The 24,921-nt window shown below is 46.1% G+C and overlaps 1 protein-coding gene and 1 pseudogene across 4 annotated transcripts in view; one reads left to right on the top strand and one right to left on the bottom strand.

The window, feature by feature from the left end:
* On the bottom strand, positions 1,517 to 24,577 carry Ube2d4l-ps2 (ubiquitin-conjugating enzyme E2D 4 like, pseudogene 2; annotated as a pseudogene).
* Positions 24,700 to 24,921, top strand: part of Urgcp (upregulator of cell proliferation) — a 44,079-nt gene continuing 43,857 nt past the window's right edge. For 2 of the 4 annotated variants that reach the window (XM_087583442.1, XM_087583439.1), the window contains exon 1: positions 24,700 to 24,742. The gene's annotated coding sequence lies outside the window, so the exon portion shown is untranslated. The other 2 variants (XM_087583441.1, XM_087583437.1) reach the window with 1 other exon arrangement.

The raw sequence follows: 24,921 nt of genomic DNA, 5'->3' as shown, positions 1-24,921 counted from the left end.
TTTAGCTCAGTGGTAGAGCGCTTGCCTAGCAAGCACAAGGCCCTGGGTTCGGTCCCCACCTCCGAAAAAAAAAAGAAAAAAGAAAAAAAATTACAAAGGGCTGGAGAGATGGCTCAGTGGTTAAGAGCACTGACTGCTCTTCCAGAGGTCCTGAGTTCAATTCCCAGCAACCACATGGTGGCTCACAACCATCTATAATGAGATCTGATGCCCTCTCCTGGTGTGTCTGAAGACAGCTACAATGTACTTACATATAAATAAATAAATAAATAAATAAATAAATAAATAAATAAATAAAATATTTTTAAAAATTACAAAAAACCTCTGTGTAAACTCTTTGAATCTCCCCCCTCTTTGTAGTCCTTTCTAGAAAGTTTTTTCCTAGCCAGATGTGGCACACGCGAGTAAGCCCAGCTTTCAGACGACTTGAGACACAGGATTCAAGACCTGCTTGGGTTACATAAAAAAACCTTTCAAAAAACCAATTCTTTTACACACAGAGATGCACTCACCCTTGTGTTTTCCTAGGTAATTAATCTCAAAGCTCTGAACTCTTAAGATGTGTGCTGCACCAGAAAGCCAACAGAAGAGGCCAAGTAGTTAAAGCCTAATCAAATCTCTGAAGGATCTGTTAGTTTTGTTTTTTGAAAAACGAAAAAGGAGACTTAGTTGTCAATTGTCAGTTGGGAAGGAATTTCCTTTCATTTCCACTTAAGCACCTCTTAAGTGTTCCAGTGTTCCAGTCTGTGAATGGCTTATGCTTGGATTTCATGGTAAATTTCCAGTGGGAAGAGGGTAGAAGAAGCCTCATTGCATACAAAAACTTAACCCAAATCTCTCCATGTCTGAGAATTCTATCCTCTTGGGGTGGCACATGCTTTAAATGCCCTGATGCTCCTCACATGCTGTTTCCTGAGGAGAGAGAGGCAGCATAGAGCACTATGGAGGAAGGAGCGGGGAGATAGCAGAAAGTGGCAGAAGATGGCTTTCAGGGGATGCTGTTCCAATTTCCAGTAGCCTCCAGGATGCACTCAGACTCCTGCAGTTGCGGTTCTGTGGCAGACTCTGGCAGACAAAATATGAAGACGCCCACTCTGCCTGGGCCCTCAGGAAAGCACTGTGCTCTAAGGCAAAGGGCATGTGGTCAGGGAGCAGACAGGGCCCTTATCCAGTGCCACAGTGAGTAGTGACACCGTTTGAGGACAAGTACGGGAGGCACGCATGGCTTGTTTCCCCCAGACACAAGCAGTCAAACTGGAGCCTAGACGGATTTGTGTAACCGGGAAGACTGTAGATCGTAACGATGGTTGCTGATTGGGCATCAAAGGTGTGGTGCCCTTGAGGCCACAATGGCTGAAAGTGGCACCAGAATGCTGCAGCCAGAGAGGTGAGTGCCAACATGTGTGCGAACAGAGCATGTTCCGTGAGTGCCTTAGCCAATAGCTCAGAGCTTCACAGGAAGGCCACTGCCTGTGGCTTCTCTTGGACAGGCTCTCCCATGGAGCCTTCAAGGCACTTACATAGCATATTTCTGTGTCCACTCTCTTGCTAGTCTGTTGTACCTAGAAGAAAAAGCAGACGGAGAAACAACCCCACTTAAAATGATTATCCTTGCAGTGTGGAACAGAACAAGAGGGGACCTGCTGCCTGTTAGGCATCTGGGGTCGATGGACGAGTGAAACAAAGGCGACCTTGGAAAAAGCAGCACTTCAGGCATGATGTAACCTATCAGCTTGATGATTCCTGTTGTTCCTCCGTAACTGAGTGTGGTGGAACATGCAGTAATGCAAATCTCATCTTTTCTCTCCCATACCCTTCAGTATGAATACAAGATGTGGAAGGAGTTCAGCTTGGAATATTCCAGGCTGTTGGGCACACAAAACTCCAGAATGGTGGCATGGTCTGAATCCACGAGACCTGCCGCTGGCTGGGTCACCTGTGTACTAGCTCCCATGACTATTTGCCATGAAACACCATCTACTTTGTGGGGCTGTTGGGAGGACTGGACAAGTCTATATTAAATCTCATGGGCCACGCCTGGTGCCCAGGGAGGGCTCTGTACGCATGGGCATTTACTTTCACATTGTAATGAGGGCTAATGCCATACGACAGCAAATTAGAAATGTGTAGTCAGAGCATACTGAGAAGATAGTTCTATCTAAAACAGCTACTACTAATGGTAAAATAAATACAGCTTAATGGTGGGCCAAAATCCCAGCATCAAGAGGCAGAGGTAGGCAGACAAGGGCAGTCAGGGCTACTCAGTGAGACTCTGTTTCAAACACCATCACTACCACTACCAAGACCACCACCACAACCACCAAACCAAGCAAGCAAAACTCTTCAGATCCAGTCAGTTTAAACTTACTTTGATCACTCCGGGGAAACTTCACTAAGGAAATCAGATTTATAAAGACCTCAAGAAAATTCTGGTACAAAAAAAAATCACTTTCTGTACTAATCTCTTTAGATAAAAATACCTCATGAAATGAAAGACTTATTGAAGATAATCTTTTAAAAGAGCGAATAGTGGGGACTGGAGAAATGAATGGTTCAGTGGTTAAGAGCACTGGCTACTCTTCCTCAGGACCCATGTTCAATTCCCAGTACCTGCACGGCACCTAAGAATCCTCTGTAATTCTAGTTCCAGGAGAGCCAATGCCCTCTTCTTGCCTTTGTAAGCATGTCATGTACATACATTCCTGCAGGCAAAACATCTGTACACATAAAATTAAAAATCTCACAAAAAAAAAAGTCAGATCCAGAGGTACATCCTGGGCAGTGCCATTAGCAGGGCCGTCACACCTGACCCCCTGCTCAGAGACTGACACTTGATAGTGACTCCTGCATGTGCTTTTTAGCAAGCAAGCTTCAGTGAACCATTGTGCCTGGCCACCGGAGGGAGTCTGACAAATCCGGGTCTACAAACCAGTGTGTGCATAGCTGGCAGTAAGGGCTGGGTCTTCTGATCAAACAGCCACACACTTCAGACTTCTATCTTAACCAGCAAGCTAATCTTGGCAGTGTTCCCCACCTTGATGGCTCATTCCTTTGTTGGCTGACTACTGCCTTGGCTGTCCTCAGGTCAGGGCTTGACAATATTTTAGGATTCATCAAGGGTAGCTGGTGAGCTATCCAACAGGACAAAGTGCTTTTATCCCTTCTCCCTCCTCTGGTCAAAGGACATGTTAGTTACAGAGCTAGGAGGCTATGCCCAGGGCACACCCACTGCATACATGGGCTTGGCTTGGGCAGAAGATGTCTGGGAACATAGACAGCTGCACGCAAAGCCAACGCAAAGAGAGTGCATACTTCTCTCTGTTGGCCTTGTGAGTGTGGGCTATTTCTGGCATCAGAGGGTCATCATGGTTGGAGTCGAGGAGCAGAGAGCAGATGGACAGGAGAACTAGGGAGAAAAGAAAGGGTCAGTCAGCTGAGGCCCTGAGGCGCAGGTTCCTTGTGTGCCCAGTGAGCCTCCTGAAGTTTTTACTTCTCTCAGAACTCCAATTTAAGGACTCTTTTCAAGTAATGGTAATATCTGACGTTAAAATACCAGCAGGATGGGCTGGAGAGATGGCTCAGTGGTTAAGAGCACCGACTGCTCTTCCAGAGGTCCTGAGTTCAAATCCCAGCAAACACATGGTGGCTCACAACCATCTGTAATGAGATCTGATGCCCTCTTCTGGTGTGTCTGAAGACAACTACAGTGTACTTATATATAATAAATAAAACTTTCAAGAAAAAAATACCAGCAGGACACACAGTACACTGTAGTCTCAGAACATTGTTCTAGGACACCTCCTTCCTCTATGTGGTCCTGGCCTTTACTCCCCTCCTTCACTGAAATCCCTGTAGCCTTAGCTCTCACACTCTTCCAACCCCCCTAGTCTGTACCCACACCACACATCTTTAGTGTCCCAGAAGTCGTTGTTTACTGGTAAGAAAACAGGAGTTCAGAATGCTGAAGTTGAGACTCTGAACCAGGCCTGCGGTCCAGCATATCCCCACCCCATGCTCTCCCGTGTTGGGGACAATAGTAAAGGACTTGGACTAGGGGAGTGGTTTACCAGGGCTTGCTGAGCGACAGATGGAATGTTGAGAACTGTATTTGTGCTTTGCCCTAAATCCACCATGACTCAAAATAAACTGGAGTCCAAAGTCCTGACCAGTTTCCAACAGGTACAGCTGCCTGAGGGAAGGGCAGGTTCCTTAACAGACACTCAACTCTTCAGAAGTGCCGGAAGCCTGCCGCTCCAGGCCTGTGATGTCCTCCACACCACTGCCTGTCCTTTCTTAAGTGCCCTTGCTGCTATTCCCCTCTCCTCTGTCTTTCCTGAGTCCTTCCCTAAGGTGCCACTGGCCCTGGACCTGGCAGACTCTGAGGGCTGCTCTGCCTGTGCTGGGCAGTGGGGTAAGGCTGCCTAGCTGAGGAACAACCCAGAAAAGAGTCGTTCTGGCAGAATGTTGGCCAGTTTCCTAGATGTGTCACCCTGAGAGGGTACACTATGACCCTGCACAGTACAGAGTTCTGTCCTTCTGGATTTAGTCTACCTCTGCAGGCCTTTTTTTTTTTTTTTTAAGCATTCCAAAGCTTATCCTGACCATTGTCCCAATAGTCTGAGGCCTTTCCCAATGCACAAAGCCTTATGATCCACTTACCTGGGGTTGGTGGCTTGTCCTACAAGCCCATATCCAAATTCAATCTTTGTTCCAGAGTACCTATAGTTCTATAGCATGGTTTAGATTGGGTTGGTTTTTGGTTTTTGAGGTGGGGGTCCCTCCTAGGCTGGCCCTGAACTCTCTTGATCCCCCGTCTCCTGAGTGCTGATAGTAGTTGTACACCTTGAATTCTTTTTTTTTTTTTTTACTCAATACTGATTTAAATTTATTTCTTCTTCGTTCAGAGTCAATATTCAGGTAACCATCAGATCCTATTTTATTAACTTTGTTGACAAATAACATTTCCTTTCCACACCAACTTTGTCACTTTACACCTTGAATTCTTAATGTTGTCCCCCAGTACACTCATTATCACTTGTTTTGGGAAAGGAAAACTTCGTAACAGACTCTGGAGATCAGAGATGACTCACAGCCTGTGCTGGTCTGCAGATAGAAAGGAAGGAAGGAAGGAAGGAAGGAAGGAAGGAAGGAAGGAAGGAAGGAAGAGAAAAGTTTAATATTTGCCTTCTGGCTTTTAGGAGAAAATGCAAGTTGGTACTGTCTTTCTGTGCCCATTTGATAGTTTTGAGCAACACACAGCAGCTGACGACCGAGGATGACTAGGGCATAGGGACTCCACTTTACAGTGTGGAGACAAGGTGGGCACAGACTGGGTCAGGGCTCCGTGATCTGGGGAAGCTGTCTGCTCTTCCTGAGCTTCCCTCTCCACTAGTCGGGAAGGGGGAACGTGACACAAGCAGGCTGAGTATGTGTCAGCGTCTCTACCTTTGGACATGGGTAATGCTGGGGACCACTGTGACCTCAGGATGCGCAGGCAAATGCTACCATTGTTGTTGATGTTAGGATGGTAGGTTTTGGTAGAGAAAGCAACCCGTAAAAAGAAGACATTAAGTCAGATAGGCCACAGGGGAGTCTGGGAAATAATCCACGTGAAGAGGAAGTAGCTACTGCTGAGCTCTGTCAGCAAAGCCACCCCAGTTTCCGATGGGGCACGCGTCGGCAGACAGGCAGGCAACCTTAGGAGGGGTAAAAGCGCCCTGACCCATTTCTGACTGGATTCTCATTTTGAACATGGGGATTGATGCCTGCTTCCCTGTGCAGTGTGTCATGAATAACAGAGTGGTAGAATGATCCCCAAAAGCCCAAACAGCTATGCAGAAAACAACTCTAATTATGGTAACAATGAAGAAACAGCATAAAAAACAGCCAGATAAAATTCACCCCTCACTCTTTGCTTAACTACTTTAGTCTAGGTGGCTTAGATGGGGGAAAAAAAAACAAAAAACAAAACTCCAAAATGTTTTTTTGTTTGTTTTTTTTTTTTTTTTTTGGTTCTTTTTTTTCGGAGCTGGGGACCGAACCCAGGGCCTTGCGCTTCCTAGGCAAGCGCTCTACCACTGAGCTAAATCCCCAACCCTTTGTTTGTTTGTTTTATGACACAGGGTCTCACTACAGCTCTGGCTGCCCTGGAAGTTACTGTGCAGACCAGGCTGGCCTCAAATTCACAGAGTTCTGCCTGCCTGTGCCTTCCAAGTGTTGGGATTAAAGATGTGTGCTACTGTGTCCAGCTGAAAATTTCTACTTCAGTCATCATTGGTTTTGGGTGAACACCATGCATAGACATTTCGTTTTATCAAGGAAGAAAAGCACCATGGGACTAAGATGAACCATTGACAGGTAATCTCATGTCCCACCCAGTTATGATTCTCTTCTCAGTGTTCACCTTTCAGTGTTAGGCCACAGCATCTCGACCCTGCCTGACCTCTTCTGATCTCAGACTCTAAACTGGATCAGGCCTGTGTACTTGGAAAAGTCTTCAAATGCTTACTATTGGCTCTCCCACACGTTTAGGCAGTCTGTGTAGCTCAGGCTAGCCTAGAACTCAATAGGAATTTTGAACGGGCATCCAGCTTTACATCTTGCACCAGTTTCCTCAGTGCTACAGATGTTTGCCACCACAACCAGCTCACAAACCATGTCTTAATACGATCTCTCTGGGTCTGAGTTCTCTCATCAGGAACAGGCTGGTGTACCCTGGCATTATGGAATGCATGCTGCCAGGAATGGTATAGCCACTGTCAACTTGAATAGAGCTGCTGTCACTATGCACATGAGATCTTCACTGCACAGGGCCTCCTACAGGCCCTTGTGGAGGGGAGGAAGGGCTCACGAAGTGCAGAACACTGCCACTGAGTGGCCCAGGATGGGGGCTGCTGGGAAAGGGGAGAAAATTCTTTTGTTATTTTCTTTTCTGTATGATTTATTTATTTTATATATGTGAGTACACTGTGGCTGTCTTCAGACACACCTGAAGAGGGCATCAGATCTCATTACAGATGGTTGTGAGCCACCATGTGGTTGCTGGGATTTGAACTCAGGACCTGTGGAAGAACAGACAGTGCTCTTAACTGCTGAACCATCTTTCCAGCCCCCCAGGAAAATTCTTTTAAAGATTTATTTATTTTTATTTTATGTGCATGAGCATTTTGCCTGCATATGCAGTGCCCACAGAAGTCAGAAGAGGGAGTCTGGAGCCCAGAAAGTGGAGTTACGGATGTTTGTGAGGCACCCTGTGGGTGTCTGGGAGAGATCATCTTTTGATTGTATAGCCACCCCTATGTTGCCTGTTCTTGTAGCAATAACTCCTGTTCCTTTCAGTAATCCCAACTGAACTCACTGCTCACCAAGCTAGCCTTAGGTGGTGTCATTCTCCGGTCTGTTTGCCATAGTTGCCCTATCTAGGGTGAATACACACCACCCCAGGGAACTAAGCAGATACCAGAGTTGATATGGAACCCACGATTTATCCTCCACACCAAGGACAAGTTGCTTCAAACCATGTGTATTTTAACTATCGAAGGAACAGGGTGGGAATCCAGTTTCTCTTCAACCCTACTCCTACCAACTCTACCAATGAGCCCTAAAAAATACTTAAAAAAAAAAAAAAGCAGCATACTTTCCCACAAGACATGAGAAGGGCAAGGGCAGTGTGAATGGGGATTTGAAGATCTTTTACCATATGCGTTTCTCAGGTGGAGCCTAACTTCAAAGTTTCAGGTGTTATATGTCTCAAGGTCTTTAGAACAGTCACACACAGCCTTGCCCAATTTCTCCTAGTGTCAGAAAATCCTCGTCTAAACACTGATACATTTTCTTTCACTTAAAGGTAAACCCTTTACTCTTTTAAGAAACACACCAACTGTATGGTATGTGCCACTGTGCTGGGCCTTACTCTTTGTTTTTTTGTTTGTTTGTTTTTTCTTTTTTTTGGAGCTGGGGACCGAACCCAGGGCCTTGCATTTGCTAGACAAGCGCTCTACCACTGAGCTAAATCCCCAACCTCTTACTCTTTGTTTTGAGACAGGTTTTTATTTATTTATTTATTTATTTTTTTTGGTTCTTTTTTCGGAGCTGGGGATCGAACCCAGGGCCTTGCGCTTCCTAGGCAAGCGCTCTACCACTGAGGTAAATCCCCAACCTCTTACTCTTTGTTTTGAGACAGGTTTTTACTATGTAGCCTAAGCTAGTATCAAACTTGAGATCCTCCTGTCTGAAGCTTCTATATATTTGGGACCACAGATCTGTAGTAGTATTGTTGATGTGTTTTGGGTAGGGGCTCATGTAGCCAAGGCTGACCTGGAACTCCTGATCTTTCCGGATCTACCTTCCAAAAGCTGGGATTACAAGCATAAGCTATCAGGCTACCTTTTGCCATTTATTATTATTATTATTGTTGTTGTTGTTGTTGGAGGTAGAGGCCTACTTCCATTGGTTGTTTCTCAAAGGTGTCTCTGTCAGGCTCCTGAACTGATGCCCACATACTGTTTACGCAGACCCCACTCTCAGCTGTAACACTTAGGCCTCCTCTTCCCATAGGAATTTTCCCGCTCACAAAGGCTTGCTCTCTTGAGGTGTTCATTGTAGTCCCCTCCCTGCTTAAACTTATGCAGGGCCTGCTCGTTAGAGAGATATCCACTGCCACCTGGCTCTCGGTGCCAGCCATTGCTTATGTGTCTTTTTGGCATGTCTCCTCCCTTGAAGTTAAATACATAGGGAAGGATGTTAATTCAAGTCATATAAGGAGAAAGGGGATATATATATCCACAGAGATATTAATCTCCATAGAAGGGAGAATTTAAGTATTCATAGATAAATACATTTAGGGTCTTGATCTCACTATTAAAAATTAATTGTGGGGCTGGGGATTTAGCTCAGTGGTAGAGCACTTACCTAGGAAGCGCAAGGCCCTGGGTTCGGTCCCCAGCTCCAAAAAAAAGAACCAAAAAAAAAAAAATTAATTGTGTAAGAACAAGGCAGTGGGGCTAGGGAGATGGGTCAGCGGTTTAGAGCACTGACTGCTCTTCCAGAGGTCCTGAGTTCAAATCCCAGCAACCACATGGTGGCTCACAACCATCTGTAATGGGATCTGATGCCCTCTTCTGGTGTGTCTGAGGACAGCTACAGTGTACTCACTCACATACATTAAGTAAATAAATCTTCAAAAAAAAAAAAAAGAACAAGGCAGGGGATAGTTAAAGAACACTGTCTCAACGAATAATAATATTTGTTTAGATTGCTTTCAGTTGTTTTTTTTTTTCTTTTTTTCAGATCTGGGGACCGAACCCAGGGCCTTGCGCTTGTTAGGCAAGCGCTCTACCACTGAGCTAAATCCCCAACCCCGTTTTCAATTGTTTTAATTAAAACGAAATAATTATCAAAATGCACGTGGTTGTAAGTTCGGTGGTTATGATATTAAAGATCCTCTGGGAGAGAGGTCACGATGGAGCAAGCCTGAAAAAGGAGACTGCTAATGTGATCAATCTATGCCTTTGATGAGTTCGGGCTGTAGGACCAAGGGTCCACTATTGTGGGAGAGAGGCTCTGTGCTTGTGTTAATAGGAAAGAGGAAAAGGCTTTAGATCCCTTCCACAGTGATATGGATCAGACAGGGGGAAATACAGAAAACTTGGATACAGAAAAGAAAAATTTAAGAAAACCAAAGAGGACAGGTAATGTAACATGATTTGCTGATTCCTCCACATGGGAACAGCCCTGTAATTGCCTTAGACATAAAAATGTCTCTAGCCGGGGTTGGGCTAGAGCCGGGGTTGTCTCTAGTTCAGTGGTAGGGCGTTTGCCTAGCAAGCGCAAGGCCCTGGGTTCGGTCCCCAGCTCCGGAAAAAAGAAAAGAAAAAAAAAAATGTCTCTAGCCAAAACTTTAGCTAAAATTAGAAATAAATCTTGTTGGTTACGAATCCTTAAGATTCATCATGCCATCCTTCACATGGCATAAACGAAGGTTTATTACAATTGGTTATTGATCAGATTGACTCATAAAGGGATAGTTTTCTCTCACCTGCTCAAACAGGAGCAGAAAATCATCCTTAACTGATCTGTGCACCCTGCACGGTCCACACGAATGTCTCAACAGTGCCAGAAGGTAGACTGTAAGACTCATATATTGCAGAATTTGCAGCTCTGACAAGGTTCACCTGCGGGGACGCTGAAATGGCCTGCTGTTCCAGCCGCCCACCCCTTTAAAATCTTTTCATCACCCCTATTCAGCAGGAAGAAGTTGTGTACAGTCATCATCCCGATCCCTTGGGTTTGAGTGTCTGGGTATGGTTATTTTACAAATTATAGATAGGCTGTCATTTTAAGGAATCATTTGGAAATAATTTTGAACAAGGAGGAAATATACGAGATGGATTACTAAAATTATATTTGAACAAAGCATTGAATAGCCATGTTACATTGGTAGAAATCTTTATAATTGATACAAAATTGAAGTTAAAATTTCTCACGTTGGGGCTGGGGATTTGGCTCAGTGGGAGAGCGCTTGCCTAGCAACCACAAGGCCCTGGGTTCGGTCCCCAGCTCTGAAAAAAAGAAAAAAAAATTTCTCACGTTGGTTCAGAATTTATATATTATACAGATTTAAGGTTTTCATTGGTATAAATCTTTGTATATTGATACAAAATTTGAAATTAATATTGTCACTCTTAGATGGGCATTGTGTCTATGCAACTCATTTAAGAACACATGGGGTTCTTAGGGGTTGGGGATTTAGCTCAGTGGTAGAGCGCTTGCCTAGGAAGCGCAAGGCCCTGGGTTCGGTCCCCAGCTCCAGAAAAAAACAAAACAAACAAACAAACAAACAAAAAACCCTACACACACACACATGGCCTTGACCCAGTCCTTCTACAGCTGCTTTACAAAGTGTTCAGGATGAGTAAGGAATGCAAGTTAAGGGCCAGAGAGTAAACTCATGGTTAGATTAGATTCTGATTTAATTATAGTAAGGTGTTTTGAATAGTATTCAAATAGGAATGCTAAGAGTAGTCAAGGTTTAACAGTTCAGATGTACTTTTACTTTTAGAGAGTCTTCAAAGACACCAGAAGTCTACAGAACATGGCATTTATTCTTTTTTTTTTTTTTTTCCGGAGCTGGGGACCAAACCCAGGGCCTTGCGCTTGCTAGGCAAGCGCTCTACCACTGAGCTAAATCCCCAACCCCAGAACATGGCATTTATAATCATTCATTATTGTTAGATTTGACTAAGAGACACGTCAGCTCCCGACAGTGCCCTCTTCATGGCTCATCATAACCTCCCTATGGAGTTGCTCCAGTTGTCTTGTCAGGACAGGGTAAGCGAGTCCTTCATATTTCCTGCTCCACTTAAGCTCTGTCAGATGGCTATAGGTCAGAAGGCTGAAGAGAGATGCCCTGATGTTTTGAAGAATAGGAAACTGTCCAGGTAGTCAGCTGTCTCTGCAATTTGTTTAAGTTTTGGAAGCTATGTTTTTGTGTTCCTCTACATTTAGGTAATATTTAATTTGTTCTCAGATTTCCAAAGGGGTTGAAGACTACTAATAGTATCATAAAATCAAACAAGTTGTTTAGCATTGAGGAAGATGATGTACATTAGATAGGATGGTTTTTTAGATGGTAATGTAAGTTACAATTCAGGTATAGAACTGTAATAGATGTTAGAGTAATGTATCTATATTGACAAGATTGATGGGCTGGACGTTATTAGTGTATATCATACCTTATAGTTTACATAACTGCTATAACTATGTTTAGTTTATATCTGAGATAAAAGGCCTTTTTAATGGATGAAAAGCGTAAGATGTGTGGGTTGGTTCTAATGCTATTTGTGTTAATTCGACTCCCCAAACTACATGGGAACCCGCATGTCTGCCTGTAAGACACTGAGGGTCCCCGCCTCCAGTTGGCTTTAATTGGTGAATAAAAGTTGCCAGTGGACAATGGCTGGGCAGGGAGACAGAGGCGGGACTTTAGATTTCTTGGGCAAGAGAACCCCTGGGAGGAAGAGGTTTTTAGAATCGCCTGCCAGGGAAGCAGAAGATCTGGCCTGAGAGCTGGAGAAGCAGGAGTGTATAGCCATGTAAGAGCCTGGGAAGAGTGGCTGGAGGGCTCCTCCCACGAGTCTAGGGTAGTGCAGATGCAATATAATTTTAGTAATAATCCAGGAGTACTGGAGGGGAGGCATTAGCAACTTGGAAGTTTGGGAGTGGCCCAGCTGTTGAGCTCCTTAGGGCATATTAAAATAGAAGGCTGTGTGTGTGTGTGTGTGTGTGTGCGCGCGCGCGCGCGCGCGCGTGTGTCTTTCATCCAAGAATGCACAACACTGGGGCAGCAGTGAGAAGCCCCACACCTGCCGGGTTAACCGTATTTCATTATGCAGGTCTCTCCTGTTAACTGATGGAATTGTTCTCTGAGCATTTATAGGGGGAATGGTGTGATGGCCAGCTGTGATTGTCAACTCGACAGCATTTAGAATCCCCTCGGAAGAGGGTCTCAATGAAGAACTGTTTGGATCAAGATCGTCTTCACTGTAGTAACTGAAGTGGCTGAAGGCCTCCGTGGCTGCACTGTTCCTGAGGCTGAGAGCGCCCAGCAGCACACAGACAGACAAAGGGAACTCAGTTTAAGAATGCACGCACTAGCGCCGAAGGCATGGCTCACTGGTCATGGTTACCTGTTGCTCTTGCAGAGGACCCACGTTCAGTGCCCAGGCACACATGGCGACTACAAGGGGCTGCAACTCCAGTACAAAGGAATCCAACACTTTATCGGACCCCTGCAGGCACCAAGCATGCAGACAGCGCACATACATATGGGCAGGCCAAACACTCGTGTGCATAACATGAAGTGAATACTAATGTATACGTTCCGCTCCACTTTGCTTCTTTTTTTTTTTTTTTAATTGCGTCAAGCCAGGAGAGGAAGAGAGGAAGAGAGGGAGAGAGGGAGAGAGAGAGAGAGAGAGAGAGAGAGAGAGAGAGAGAGAAGGAGGAAGAGCAGAAGAGAGGAAGAGCGGAAGAAGAGTGAGAGAGCGGAAGGGAGAGTGAGAGTGAGAGGGAGAGTCTCCTGTAGCTTTATTCACCACTTATATCCACTTTGCTTCTTGATTATGGATGCAATGAGACCGGTCGTCTCCAGCTTCTGCTGCATGGCTCCCCTCAGATGACGGACTGTAACCAGAAACTGTAAACTGAAACGGACTCTCCCTAAGACACTTCTGACAGGTATTTATCCAAGCAACAGAAATGAAACCGAGACTCAGGGGGTGGCCGGCCTTTGGCTACTTGGTGAGTTCTTCTTTCCTCCACCCTTCTCCACTCTTCCCAGCAATCAGCCCACAATCACCACACACCCAAACACCACCTACCCCACCTCTCAGTGCCCTCGCATTTACACAGTCCCTGAAAATTTCCCCTGAGTTCAAAAAGTCACACAATTGAAACTACCTGCAGCCGGCAAAATCCTGTCCCTGCTAGAGCACGAGGCAAATCACAGCTAGCTGCTGTGGGCAGTCTGAAGCAGCCCCATACCACACCTGGGAATAAAATAAGAACAGCCTTATGATATTTCTGTTTTGTTTTGTTTTGTTTTTTAAGAATCAAAAACTGTCACTACAAAACAGTATGTACGTGAAGGAATGTCTGAAATCCTTTTAACAACAAAATTAACTTTTTCGGGCTCTAAAACCAGGTGTCTTCACCTTTGCATTCTCTAGTGTCGGGAGGAGAGGGGCAGTCTCAGGGTGCGGAGAATGTGCAGCTCTCCTCACTGCACCGGGCACCTTAGCACACCCATCACCCCAGAGTGTGCAGCGCCACTCCCCACCCTCACTGAGCTGGGCACACAGCACACTGCCTCCCCCAGGACCTTGTCTTAACCTCCCTCGGGCAGGACTCTGACACTAAGGAAGTCAGAGCCTGAACAGACTCTCCTACAGCTATACAGGGCATTTAAGGATCCACATTAACCTGCCTGCTGCCATCTGTGGCTATTGTAACCGCCCCTATTAACCCCCGAGTAAGATGATGTCAGTATGCAGCAGGGCAGGTCCAGGAGAAGGCGAGGCCTATCATTGGATGAGAAAGAAGGGTAGGCGGGGGAAAGTCTAGTGCGGGGTGGGGGTGGGGGTGGGGGTGGGGGTGGGGGTGGGGAGAGAGAGAGAGAAGAGGAGGAGGAGGAAGAGGAGGAGGAAGAAGAGGAAGAAGAGAAGGAGGAGAAGAATCAAGATGGATATGGAGAAGGATGACCCCGATCCGGGTGGTCTTGAATTGCCAAGGTAGCTGGGATGGATTTCTCCCACCCCCCCCCCCCACCCCACCCCCGGAGCTGGGGACCGAACCCAGGGCCTTGCACTTCCTAGGCAAGCACTCTACCACTGAGCTAAATCCCCAACCCCTGGGATGGATTTCTGTAGGCAAATTTATCTTATCTAGGTGGGTGGTTTATATCCTTATCAATTGTTTGTAATTTTATTGTGTGGATGTATTGTGGCTTGAGAATTTAACATATAAGTCTGATTGTTGGGTTACAGCTTGTTGAGTCTTGACTTTATGGGGTAGTTGGGAGTTTATACTTTAACTGCCAGGGGGTGGTTGCTGGGAGTGTGTGGGCAGTGTCAGTGGCAGGAAGCTGTGCTAGGCTATAGAATGCCTGGGGCTAGCGTGGCAATATGGCAGGCTAGAATGGCCCTAGGAACTCAATGTGTGTGTCAGGTGTGGTAACAACCCGCCAAGGGGACAGTGTGTAAAGGCGGCTGGCAGAGAAACAGCCGAAGCATGCGACTTCCCGCAGATCTGCACGGAGTGAGAATGTGCCGGAACCGGTAGCCACTGATCAACTTTTTATTTTTACTGCAACAATCATGATCTATTTTCTCCAATATACTGCATTTCCTAATACATTCCAATAGACAACTGGACAACACCTGCCTCTCGTTAGTTGCTTTATAACTGGACCTGCATATTTTCTTCTCCTTTTACTTAGTTATTTTTTGAGACAGGGTCTCACTGTATAATTCTGGCTGTCCTTCATCTCACAGAGATCCACCTGCCTGTGTCTTCCAAGTGCTGGGATTAAAGGTGAATGAAAGCTGTGCACTGTCGTGCCTCTTGTTGCCTTCCCCTTCAGACTCCTGGTACCTTCCGCCTAGGTCTTTACACTCTATAGTCCTGGTGCCATAGAAACCTTAAACGCTGTGACTTCATTAAGGAACCACTTGCTGGGCTGGAGAGATGGCTCAGCGGTTAAGAGCACTGACTGCTCTTCCAGAGGTCCTGAGTTCAAATCCCAGCAACCACATGGTGGCCCACAACCATCTGTAATAGGATCTAATTAATGCCCTCTTCTGGTGTGTCTGAAGACAGCCACATGTACTCATAAATTAATAATTTAATTATTTTAAGATTAAATAAATTAATCTTTAAAAAAAAAAAGGAACCACTTACCATACACAGCCTTGCTCACAAGAGTTCTGGTGAGCTTCCTGTCAACTTGACACAAACCAGTCCTTTGGGACTGAACTGAGAAAAATCTGTATCAGATTAGCCAGTAGGCAAATCTGTAGGGCGTTTTCTTGATTAGTGATCGGTGTAGGAAGGAAGTCGAAGTGCACCGTGAGTGGTGCTACCCTTCGGAAGATGGTCCTGGGTTGTATAGGAAAATGGGCTAAGTAGGCCATGGGCTAAGAAGCCAGTAAGCAACGTTTCTTCTCCGTAGTCTCTGCACATTCCTGTCTCCAGGTTCCTGCTTGAGTGCCTGTCCTGACATCCCTTAGTGATGGAGTGTGGCCTAAGAGTAGTAAGATGAAATAAACCCTTTCTTCCCCAAGGTGCTACTGGTCATGACATTCATCACAGCAAGAGAAACTGTAAGATAAGGCTAATCGTGAATGTCTATGGTCTCAGCAGGATGTAACCACTGACTGGTGAGGGAGAGCATTGGGAAAAGGTACACACACTGCTCTCTGTACTGTGCCAAGAGAAGGTCCTCGTACGCTGTCTGTCCGTCAGAACATGGTGGGAGTTGGAGGCAGCCTCTCCTTTGGGGGCGTGAAAGGATAATCTGCAGGGAAGTGGATAGTCAGGAAAAAAACCCACCTCCTTGGTAAGGACTGTCATTCTGGAAGGACAAGGTAGAGGAAGACGTCGATGCCTGCGGGAGAGGTGAAGTAGCAGAAACAGCCTAGAGCCGTGCGTGCAGCAGCACTACCACAGGGCCATGATGGTGGCCTGCCAGTAGAACACTACAAGACAAAGAGAGGCAGGCATGTAAGGGCTCCTCAGTGAAGGCTGCCTGTTCTACGGGAAAGGCACCACTGGGCTCAGAGGCAAGGTCCACACAAACCTGCTGGTTTCTGACACCGACTGCAAGTGTGGGGCTTTGAGACACACTCTCAAACCCGCAACTCACTAGGACTTCAGGGCTCCTTAGACGCTGCTGCAGCCAGGGTTATAGGTACAAATGTGACCCAGATCCAAACTCAGTTCCCTAGGCAGTTACTGCCGATCAGGAATGCTGGCCCGGGCAGCAGTGCTGAGCGTTAGTGAGACCCCACCATGAGCCCTTGACTGATGAGCATCTCTCAGAGCTGGGGTTACAGTTCCCTCTGATCTTCTCTGGTCAAGACTAATTCTTCTGATTTCTTTTTAAAAGATTTATTTTTACTTTATGTGTATGAGTATTTTGTCTGCATGTGTCTATGCATGTGTTCACACACACACACACACACACACACACACACACACACACCCTGCTGTGGGGGTGGCAGAGGGCTGACAGAGCTGCTCTCTAGTCTATGGAGAAGCATGTAGAAGAAAATGACAGTTACTTGTGCTGTCTTCGTCTCTTGGCAGAGGCATACAGCAGCTACTGTGGCCCTTGCTGGTCCTCCTGTCAGCATGATTCCCAGTTCTTGTCAACTAGCTGTGTACCATTTGTACTAGTGACCTGTGGGGACAACCTGTCTTCCTTCTGACTCAGTAGAGAAAGAACGATTTCTGATGGTGCAGGCTCCACTTGGAATGTAACCTGACCAGTCACACTGATATGAGCTCATGATCCCCACTGAAAAAGCAGTTCAGGCTGTAGCTTCCAGACCTTCACTAAGCTTGCCCTCTTTACTGAGTTCTAAAACTTATCTCTTTCTATCTTTACGGCCACTAGTTCAAACCTAAGCATGCTCAAACTGCCTCTTGTCTAGACTTTCTCACTGTTTCTCTGGAGAACCCACTTCCCAACCTGACCCAGAGGCTGAGCTCCACTACGGAACACAACTGCTTTCTTGAACTCTAACTCAAAACGTAATTTCCCTCTTCTCCACAGAAACTTATAGCTTGCCTGTTCTGTTGTTGTTGTTCTCAAATTCTAATACAATGGGAAATGGGCCTTAAGCTTTAAACACAAAAAACAACAAACAAAGCAAACAAACAAACAAAAAGAAAGAAAGAAAAGAAGAAAAAAATATGTAGAAAATAAAAACTTCGGGGTTGGGGATTTAGCTCAGTGGTAGGGCGCTTGCCTAGGAAGCACAAGGCCCTGGGTTCGGTCCCCAGCTCTGAAAAAAAGAAAAGAATAAAAAATATGTAGAAAGAAAGAAAAGAAAAAAAATGCAATCCACACTAGGCAAGGGGGCACACATTTATAATCCTAGCAACCTGGGGAATAAGGCAGGAAGATTACAAGTTTGAGGCCAACCTGGGCTACATTGTGTGTTCAGGTCAGCCTCAACTACTGAACAAGACGTGTATTAAAACAGCAAAAAACCAACGAAACAAAAGACAATTCATAAGCATGTGAATGGAAAACAATTGGACATCTTAAGAACTGCTCAGTGGGGAGAGTGGGATGAGGTCTGGTCCCTGATGACACACACAGGAGGTGTTGGTTGCAAGCCTTCTGAAACCTCCTGGAAAAATACAGTCGTCACCCACAGGCCTTGCAGAACACTGAGCGGGAGGATCCCTCTGTAAGTCAGTCAGTTCCTAGAACATGAGAGGCTAGAGTTTAGGTTGCTATATGCCTAGGAAGCTGACTGTATACACTAGTCCTCTGGCCATGATTAATCTGGCAGAAGCCCTTTGAGGTGAGAAGGCCAGGATGAGGTTACTTATAGAGGTGGATACAAGATGGCCAAGAGTTCATGGTGACAGACTAGAGACACTTAGCAGTTAAGAGCACTTGCTGCTCTTTCAGCAGACAGAGCTCTCTTCCCAGCACCCACATCGAGGGACTTACAACCACTGTAACTTCAGCTGTACGTGATCTAACACCCCCTTCTTGCCTCCAAGGGCGTCCTTACACATGTGTCACACACACACACACACACATACACACACACACACACACAAATAAATATAGGGTTGAAGTGAGGAACACTTTGCACAGAACCAAATGAAGATCAAAATGAGATTTTTTTGGGTGCCTGGTTATAACTTGTGAAGCCGCTTATGACGGACAGTTAGAAGGCCCACCCTACATCTACTGGCCACACCTTCTGGAGGCAGCCCACGGAAAGCCCACGTGGAAGAAGGTAGCCTTTGCTGTTTGCCTGCTCACTCTCACTCTTGCTAGCAAGGTCATCTAACCTGCAATCCTTTGCTGGTATTAGAATTTGCTTCTTTGGAATTCTAAGAACACTGAAGACCAGGTGAGACACCCAGCCTGGTGATTAAAATAACTACCAAATTCTTCACCTTTGCATAGAGAGACAGTCATTGTTGGACTAGCCACACCACAGCCTGCAAGTCATTCTAAAAATTCCCACACACATTCTCCCTTTCTACCAGTTCTGTTTCTTCAGAGAACAGAGAACTAACACACCATCTAAAAGGGATCTCACACTGTGAGCCTAGCTAGTCAAACTGCCTAGAAGCAGAATCTGCTAACATCATGGTGGAACCAAGCTTTAGAGCCAAACAGAAAAACCAGCTGAGGAGTAACCTAATGTATGAATGTCCTTATGAGCCTATCAAGGGATCCTAACAGATGTGGATTTGGACACTTTAAAATGGCCTGTTCTGGGGCTGGCGAGATGGCTCAGTGGTTAAGAGCACTGACTGCTCTTCCAGAGGACCTGAGTTCAATTCCCAGCAACCACATGGTGGCTCACAGCCATCTGTAATGGGATCTGATGCCCTCTTCTCGTGCTTCTGAAGACAGCTATAGTTACTTATAGCGTAGAAAAAATAAATCTTTAAAAAAAAATTAAAATGGCCTGTTTTGTCTTCCTGGTTGTCTGTCTAGGGCTTATACTTTTATACTAGCTCATGCCAGTTTGTGGGGAATGGAACCATTTTTCTTCTGCTTTCAGGGCTCCAATTTCACTTTTCCCTGATGTTCCTTTCCAGGTACTTCCTTTCAAGTTCCTCTCGAAAGTTCCTCTTCAAGAACTTCCTTTCCTTACTACATCAGATTGCTGTAAAAATGGGACCATTGCTGCAATTTCAGGGTTCCTTAGATGAGTCAGCTGGAAGGGAAACCCAACTGCCATCACTCATCAGTGACCCATGACCCAACAAGCTCAAAGAAGTCAGGTGACTGTCATCCTAGTTCTGAAGTGATAGCTGGGGTTTGTTGAAATAAACAGAATAAATTCCTAGCAGTGGGTTCGCTACCCTTCCCAATGGTTTAGGTTCCTGTGGAGAGCTTTGAAACTTGGCAAGAATTTGACATTGGGCCAGGATAAGAATGTAGGCTCTGGCAGGAATTTGACTTTGGGTTAGGATAAGGAAGTAAGCTTGGGCAAGAATTTGACTTTGGGCTAGACAGGGAAGTAGACTCAGATAAGAGTACTTTTGGGCTAATACAAAGCTCAAGGTAAACTCAGCAGAGGAATGTGTGGCATTCCTTTTATCTTAGTCGTCCAGATAGGCCCCTAGAAACAGTGCCCACAGGACTTTGTTGCCTTGTTTGTTCCTTGACCTAGAACTGACCTCATTCTTTGCATGTACTTAAAATGGTATAAAAGCAGACTGGGAAAAAATAAACCCGCTTCAGCCTCAGTACTGCCTGGAGACATGCTACAGTATTGTCTAATTGTCTTTTTTCCTTTCAGTCCTCATTCCCTTCCTGGAGACCCTGTTGACTGAGCTGGCTTGGTCAGGTTCCTGAATAAAAGACACACACACAGCGCTTATATTTTAATATGCCTTAACCAACATAGCTGGGCCACTGCCTACCCTCCTTGCTGTAAATCCTGAGTTATTACTAATTCCACGTGCCATCTCAGCTGCCCTGGACTCAGCTGAGCATCCCCCTGGGCTGCACTCTCCGGCTCCTTCCCATGGTGGCCGTGCCCCTCTGTCCTGCCCCTCTGTCCTGCCCTCTTCTCAGGCAAGGTGTCTCTCTTCTCCTCCACACTCTCCTGGCATGGCCCATCTCCTCTTCCTCTCTCTGCTTGCGGTCCCAAGCTCTTGAATCCTCAAATCCTGCCTCTGTCTCCCTCCCCAGTTATTGGCTGTTGGCATCTTTACCAATCAACAAACTGGGAGCAGGTTCCCAGAAGCGACACTGCAGACACTCGAACAGTTTTTTGGGGAGAATAACTAGCGTTCGTAATACCAGCAGCTACAGGGGTTAATTCTTTTGAGTGGAGATGATGGGATAGGAGATAAAGACTGACCAGACAGTTTAGGGGCAGGGATGCCAAAAGCAGCAGTTCTAGGGATGGCCTTGGCTCCTTGACTATGAAAGCCAGTTGGGAGCTGTGGCTTCTTCCCTTCTCCTGGATGAGCACCCTTGCTTGGACAGTGAGAGACTCCAATACAGACATCAATCCCTTCTAGTGAACAGCTGTGGAACTGCATGTCTTGATTTTCTTTCTTTTTTTTTTTTTTCTTTTTTCTTTTTTTCGGAGCTGGGGACTGAACCCAGGGCCTTGCGCTTGCTAGGCAAGCGCCCTACCACTGAGCTAAATCCCCAACCCCCTTGATTTTCTTGATAGGAATAGATTTTATCTATTCCCTAATCTGGGTTATCTCTTAAAAGGTTTTAGGATTACCTCTTCAGAGGAGTGAATGTTAGTGGCATTGGATGCCCCTTGAGACAGAGCCATCTCCTCATCATCATGACAATGGAGTTTATATCTGGTTTGGATGGACACCCACAATTCCAAGCTACCCAAAACATAAGAGTTAATCTAGTTGGGGTGATTAATTGCCTGGCTAAGAGACCACACTTCAGAAAGGGGGATTATCCTCAGGCCATGCAAAAGAGAAGCGTGTAATAAATTAGCCTCTTAATGAGATTTCTTTAAAAGATCTTTATTTATTTATTGTATATATGTGAGTACACTGTCACTGTCTTCAGACACACCAGAAGAGGGCACCAGATCCCCTTACAGATGGTTGTGAGCCACCATGTGGTTGCTGGGAATTGAACTCAGGGCCTCTGGAAGAGCAGACAGTGCTCTTAACCGCTGAGCCATCTCTCCAGCCCGACTTTTTTTTTTTTTTTTTTTCTTCTTTTTTTTCCGGAGCTGGGGACCGAACCCAGGGCCTTCCGCTTGCTAGGCAAGCGCTCTACCACTGAGCTAAATCCCTAACCCCGGACCTCTTTACAGATGGTTGTGAGCCACCATGTGGTTGCTGGGAATTGAACTCATGACCTCTGGAAGAGCAGTCGGGTACTCTTAACCGCTGAGCCATCTCTCCAGCCCCCGACTTTTTTTTTTTTTTTTTGTTCTTTTTTTCGGAGCTGGGGACCGAACCCAGGGCCTTGAGCTTCCTAGGTAAGCGCTCTACCACTGAGCTAAATCCCCAGCCCCCCCGACTTTTTTTTTTTTTTAATCCATCTTTTTTTCTTCCTTTCAGTTACTGGACCAAGCCTGGGCAAGCCCTTCCAACACTCTGGGCATCCTCACTCTTTCTCTGAAGCTCCACCCCCTACTCTGTGAGGCTCCTTGTCCACCATGAGGTTGCCTGCTGGTTCAGCCATGCCTAGCTCCTTTCTGTCCTTTCTCTTGGCATCAGCCTATGGGACAAACTGCTGTGGAGGACAAGGCCAGGGAAGTGAAGCTTTCTCAGCCCTCTGGATACATAAGATCCTGAGCCCCAGCCCAGGAACCATACACTGAGCTGCTATTTACACTATGCAGAGGGTTTGGGTTTTGCTTTGATTTTATTGTAACTGTGTCCTGGTTCTTCCCTTTTGGAACAATATGTCTGTAACATGATTTTATAGGAACTTAGCAGTTAGGAAATTTATTTAGTTTTTTTGAGGACAAAATTTCTGTGTAGCCCTGGCTCTCCTAGAACTTGCTCTGTAGACCAGGCTGGCCACAAACTCAGAGACCTGCCTCTGCCTCTGAGTGCTGGGATTAAAGTCATGTGCTGACATACCAGGCTTCAACTTTGGATATATTTTTTAAAGATTTATTTATTATATATAAGTACACTGTAGCTGTCAGACACACCAGAAGAAGATATTAGGTCTCATTACAGATGGTTGTGAGCCACCATGTGGTTGCTGGGAATTGAACTCAGGACCTTTGGAAGAGCAGTCAGTGCTCTTAACCACTGAGCCAGCCCTATTTTCATTATGTTTTATGTGTAAATGTTTTGCCTCCATGTATGTATGTGCATCACACGTGTGCTTGGTGACCGTGAATGTCAAAAATGGGCGCCTGACCCCCAGGGACTGGAATATGAACTGCTGTGAACCACCATGTGGATGCTGGGAATAAAGTGCAAGTCCTTTGTAAGAGCAACAAGTGCTCCTAACTGCTGAGCTGTCTTTCCACACTGACCTTTTAACATGTTTGAGGTTTTAATGACGGTGGGACTATATTAAGTTAGAAAGAGATGGATCAGTGGTTAGAGCATTTGCTCCCAACACCTACGACGTGGTGGCTCACGAACACCTAAAACTGTAGTCCAAGAGGATCTGACACCCTCTTCTAGTCTCCACAGAGTACCAAGCATGCATAAGGTGCACAGTCATATACGCAGAGAAAACACCAATACACATAAAATAACTTAAAGAACACCAAGCACATTATTTAAAAGTTGCAATGTATTTTGTATTGTGATATTATTATGAGATCTTCTGGATAAACAAAGATTTTGGTTTAATAACAGTGTATTGGTCTATCAGTCAACTTGGTTAGTTTTCTGTTAAGTTGATACAAGCTAGGGTCATTTGGGAAGAGGTAGCCTCAACCAAGCAAATCCCTCCTGTAGACGACTCTGTGGGACATTTACTTGACTGATGAGTGATGTGGAAGAGCCCAGCCCACCGTGCCCTGGTAAATAAAATAAAGCAAACTGGCAGACACCAGTAAGCTTCAGTTCCTGCTCTGGCTTCCTCTGACGATGGGCTACCTAAGAGTGGTAAGCCAAACAAACCCTTTCCTCCCCAAGCTGCTTCTGGTTGTGGTGTTTATCACAGCAATAGAAATATGATTGAGATGCATACCCTGGAGCCACTCGGTGGAAAGAATCATGCTAATGCTATAAGTTAGGATTATAGGACTGGAGAGTTGGCTCGGTGGTTACGGGCACGAACTGCTCTTCCAGAGCTCCTGAGTATGTTTCTTGGCACCTACATAAGGCACCTTACAACCATATCTGAGTGAGCAGATCTTGAGCAATAAACACATGCCCTCTTTTGGCCTCTGGAGGCACTTAATACACGCAGGCAAAAACCCATAACACGCAAATTAAAAATAAGCAAATCTTTTTTAAAAAAGAGGTTGTAAATATTATGTTACAGTATAGAAAATCCGAACCTTTTTTTTCTTTTCTTTTCTTTTCTTTTTTTTTTTTTTCGGAGCTGGGGACCGAACCAAGGGCCTTGCGCTTGCTAGGCAAGTGCTCTACCACTGAGCTAAATCCCAAACCCGAAAATCCGAACTTTTAATGCTATGTAAAAACATTGATCATAAATTAAGAGTATAATGCAGGCTATGGTGGGAGCGCACCTTTAGTTCCAGTTGTCGGGAGGCAGAGGCAGGTGGATCTCTGGTGAGTTCGAGATTGAATTTGTCTACATAGCGAGTTCAAGGTCAGCCAGGGCTACATAGAGACCCTGTCTCAAAACCAAACCAAACCAAAATGAAACAAGCCAAAACCAGCATAGAAATATAGAATAATTTTCTTTAGGAAAAGGACGAAAAGCAGATGCGCTAAAACGTTAGCAAATGGTAAAGGGTGGATTGGTGGAAGAGCAGAACAGAACTGGTTCTGTTTTATTTTTCTGCGATGCTTTCACCGGATTCTACGTTAATGGACTAATACAAAACCTTTATCTACAGGATGAAATACTCCCGCAGGTCACCCACCCTCTTTGGTTAGGTAGGCGCCTTGGGATACAGCCTCAGGGCTTCCCTAAACTCCAACCCGCAGCTGCGCGCGCACGTGACATGGTCGCGTGACTTCGCCCCGGCGGGCCGCCCGCTAGGCGTAGGCTCCCACCTCCTAAATCTGCGCAAGCGGCGGTTCTGCCTTGCGCAGGGCAGGTGTCAACGCGTCTCAGCCGCGGGTTTCTATTCGCTGTGGCAGCCCGCGGAGAGGACGGGAGGGAGGACCCCGTTTCCACCGTCCATACTTTCTGGATCCGTTTCACAACCATGCTCCCGCTGCTAGGGCCCCGCCAGCCTCGCGGGGCAGCCTGAGGCGGCCGCCTGGCCCACAGCTCTGCACCCCGGGAGCGGCAGTCTACGCGTGCGTGCCGCGGTGCACTGTGGGTAGCTTGTGCGCGCAGCAGTCCCCGGGTCTGAGAACCCTGTCGCACACGGTCAGTTACTCGGCCAGTCACTGGGCCCTGTGGCTCTGGTTTCTGCTAGGCGAGGGCCTGGGCACCAGGACGTGCCTGACACCGCAGGTGCCACACGCAATGCTCTCTGCCCCTACCTGGGCTCCTCCCCAGGCTGTCACTTAACTCCCGAGCTTAGTGGTTGTCAGCTCTGTAAGTAT

Source organism: Rattus norvegicus, chromosome 14 (assembly GCF_021556685.1).
Source record: "Rattus norvegicus strain SHRSP/BbbUtx chromosome 14, alternate assembly SHRSP_T2T, whole genome shotgun sequence".
In the NCBI taxonomy this organism is placed as follows: domain Eukaryota; kingdom Metazoa; phylum Chordata; class Mammalia; order Rodentia; family Muridae; genus Rattus; species Rattus norvegicus.
This window is presented reverse-complemented; position numbering and strand designations above follow the sequence as displayed.